Source organism: Grammomys surdaster, unplaced genomic scaffold, assembly GCF_004785775.1.
Source record: "Grammomys surdaster isolate TR1022 unplaced genomic scaffold, NIH_TR_1.0 189, whole genome shotgun sequence".
Lineage (NCBI taxonomy): Eukaryota > Metazoa > Chordata > Mammalia > Rodentia > Muridae > Grammomys > Grammomys surdaster.
This window is the reverse complement of record NW_021604634.1, coordinates 5,268,950-5,273,018: the sequence shown is the minus strand read 5'-3', so window position 1 is coordinate 5,273,018 and position 4,069 is coordinate 5,268,950. Positions and strand designations below refer to the sequence as shown.

General features: G+C 36.4%; 1 non-coding gene across 1 annotated transcript; it reads right to left on the bottom strand.

Moving 5' to 3' along the window:
• Window positions 1-992: 992 nt before the first annotated feature.
• Window positions 993-1,099, bottom strand: LOC114622566. The gene has a single exon (XR_003711628.1). It is a non-coding gene; the product is annotated as a U6 spliceosomal RNA (small nuclear RNA).
• Window positions 1,100-4,069: the final 2,970 nt, after the last annotated feature.

Genomic DNA, 4,069 nt, shown 5'->3' with positions numbered 1-4,069 from the left:
TTCACCAACTTATAAAATATATAAAAAATAGAATCTTACAATTCCATTTTGAATGTCAGTTTCCTAGGTCAACTCTGGGTAACACATTCTATATTGTTAAGACTAAAAGGAATTGCCCCAAGGGCAGTTAACTAGGCCAAAATGTTTTTAAGAGATATACCAAGGATCAAAGGAGACATAAGAAATGTTTATTCATTTAGGGATGAATCGTAGAGATCCTTCATTTCTGCAGCATCCACAGGGTTAAAACTATGATTCAAAGTAAACTGTATCTGTGAGAGAAAAAAAAAGTGAAGAGAACAGCTGGTCTTTCACTTTTCCTCCTACTTTCTCAAAATGTTCTATGCCCTCCCATTGAATAAAAGCAATTAGAAGCCAGACCTCCATCCAGGAAACTGACAAAACAGCAAAAATCTGTTTCTCACAGATCTGGTGCCTGGATAGTACAAGATTGAGATGAGAACTTGGTTTGGTGAGGGCTTGCTTCCCTTATAAGGCTCAATTCTGCCCTCATGATCTAACAACCTTCCATGAGCTTGCCTCTTTATAATTTCACATAAGGAATTACATTTGCACATGCCTGGTTAAGTTCTTCACTGAACCTCTACAGTCAGTATCACAATAAGGAGTACTGATTGCCTATTTGATAAATTACTCAGTATGGTCATTATACAATGTGTATAAACAGAAAGGGGGAAAAACCTTGCTTGCAATGTTTTCCTGATTTAAATACTTTTTATCGATTTTTATTCATTATTTTTACTTTTTCAATTAATTAATTTGTAATCCAGCTGTTGTGCCTGCCCCCACTCCTTTAAGTGAAAGTCAAGAATCTCAATTTCAGATGAGAAAATAGTAGCAGAAATAAGTTGCTGTTTTCTGTGTTCATGTTTTTTTTTTGTTTTGTTTTTCTCACTTTGTTTTTTTGTTTTTGTTTTTTTTTTCCTTCTGACTCCTTTATTTTTATTTTTTTCTCAAATCATAATTAATTCAAAAATATGGAACGCTTCACGAATTTGCGTGTCATCCTTGCGCAGGGGCCATGCTAATCTTCTCTGTATCGTTCCAATTTTAGTATATGTGCTGCCGAAGCGAGCACATGTGTTCATGTTTCTTATGTAGTTAAGAATTTAGAACGTGCAAAGAGAAGATCTGCTGTCAACAGTGACACCATGTAAGACAACCCCTCATAAGCCCTAGTGCTTCTCCTGAAAGCAGACCCAATAGCAGAACAGCAATAAGTTGCACCCCATACCCTGTACTCCATTTATTGCCCCACAAAAGTGCCTGTTTTCTTGGAGACCATGCAGTTACTAAGGACACAAGGCTGTGTTGGTAATAGGGATTTCAAAGGCAATGTAGAGCACAAAACACAAGAGCACACACTGGCCACCCACTGGAGACACCCTACTGGACATGAAGACTTGTTATCAGAAACCCAGGACACTCAGGTCAGAAACCAAGAAGAAATAGAAACCAAGGAAAAAATAGTAAAACAAACAAACAAGCAACAACAACAACAAAGCCTAGTTGTAATAGTTTTTATATGCTCAGCTCAGGAAGTGGTACTATTAGAGGCTATGGCTCATATTTTTCAAGAAAATATCACATAAACAGTCACTATACCACACATACTGATATTCTTCTCCTTTGAAACCTCTTGAGTCAGGTCTGCACAGTTCAAATTACTATCAGCAACAGTATCTTCCACATTTCTACTAGGATGGTCAGTTAAGCCCCATTTAAAGCATTCTGCTGTTTTCCAAATCCAGAGTCCCAGAAGCTATTTTCTTCCAAACAAAAGCATGGTCAGGCCTATCACAGCAATACCTTAGTCCCTGGTATTTACTCCTGTTTTACTGGGTTTTACTGCTGTGAACAGACACCATGGCCAATGCAAGTCTCATAAAAGACAACATTTAATTGGGGCTGGCTTACAGGTTCAGAGGTTCAGTCCATCATCATCAAAGCAGGAGCATGGCAGTATCCAAGCAGGGATGATACAGGAGGACCTGAGAGTTCTACATCTTTGTCTGGAGTCTGCTAGCAAAACACTGGCTTTCGGGAATCTAGGACAAAGCCCATGTACACAGTGACACACCTACTCAAGGCCAAATAGTGCCACGCCCTAGGCCAAGCATATACAAACCATCACAACCTCCAAGAGTAGTAGACTGCAGGGAATAATCAAACTCAGGACTGAAATCAATAAATTACAAACAAAAACAATAATACAAAGAATCAACAGTGTCAAGAATTGATTCTTTGAGAAAATCAACAGGATAGAGAAAGCCTAACCAAACTAACTAGAAGGCAGAGAATGAATAGCCAAAATAACAAAATCAGAAATGAGAAGGGACATAACAACAGACAATGAAGAAATCCAAAAAAATCATTAGATCTTACTTCAAAAACCTGAACATCACAAATCTAAATAAAATGGTTGATGTTCTTGATGGACACCACTTATCAAAGTTAAATCAAAATCAGGTAAAATTTTAAAAGACCTATAACTATTAGAAAGAGAAGTAGTCCACCAACCTCCCCCCATCCCCCCACAAACAGCCAAACAGCCAGATGGTTTTATATGAGGCCACAATCACCCTGATACCTAAACCACCCAAAGTCTCAGAAAAGAAAGAAATAATTAGAATTTCAGACCAATTTCCCTTATGAACATTGATGCGAAAATAGTCAGTAAAGTACTCACATAGCAAATTAAAGAACACAACAAATGCACCATCCATGATGATCACCAAGGTTTTATTCCAGGAATGCAGGGATGCTTAAATATATGAAAATTCATCAATGTAATCCACCATCTAAACAAAGAAAGAAAAAGAAAACACATGATCATCACATTGATGATGACAAAAACCTTTGTCAAAAAAACCCCTTCACTATAAAAGTCTTGGAAAGATCACAGATACAAAGTACATACCAAAACAAAATAAAGATAATACACAAAAAACAAATAGCCAACATCAAATTAAGTGGAGAGAAATTTAAAGCAATTCCACTAACATTAGGGACAAGTCCATCCACCCTTTCCATATCTATTCCACACAGTGCCTGAATTTTTAGCTAGAGCATTAGGATAACTAGAGCAGATCAATGGGGATACAAATTGGAAAGGATGAAGTCAAAGTATCCCTATTCACAGATGATATTATAGAATACACAAGTGAGCCCAAAAATTCTACCAGAGAACTCCTCCAGCTGATAAACACTTTCAGCAAACTGGCTAGATACAAAATTCACACACACACACACACACACACACACACACACACATCAATAGCCTTTATTTATACAAATGATAAATGGGATGAGAAAGAAATTAGAGAACCAAAATCTTTCACAGTAGCTACCAATAATATAAAATATCTTTGTGGAACTCTAATCAAGCAAGTGAAAGACCTATGTGACATGAACTTCAAGGCTTTGAAGAAAGAAATTGAAGAAGCTATCAGAAGATGGAAAGATCACCTATGTTCCTGGGCCAGTAGGATTAATATAGTAAAACTGATCATCTAACCAAAAGCAATCTACAGATTCAAGGCAATTCTTACCAAAATATAAACACAGTTCTTTACAGATCTTGAAAGAATAATACTCAATTACACATGGAAAAACAAACAAACAAAAAACCACCTAGACTATCTAAAACAATCCAATAGAATAAAAGAACTTTTGGAGCTATCAACAATCCTGTTCTCAAACTGCACTACAGAGCAATAATAATAAAAATTGCATACCTTTGCCTTAAAAACAGGTTAATCAATGGAATTGAATTGAAGACCCATAGGTAAAGGAATATACCTATGGACATTGAATTTTTGACAAAGAAGCCGAAAGTATATATACAATGGGAAAAAGAAAGTGTCTTCAATAAATGTTGCTGGTATAACTGGATGTCTGCATGTAAAAGAATGCATACAGCTCCATATCTATGACCTTGGACAAACTCAACTGCAAATAGATCAAAGACCTCAACATAAAACCAGAAACACTAACTCTGATAGAAGAGAAAGTGGGGAATAGCTATTCAAGTGCTAATGAATACATT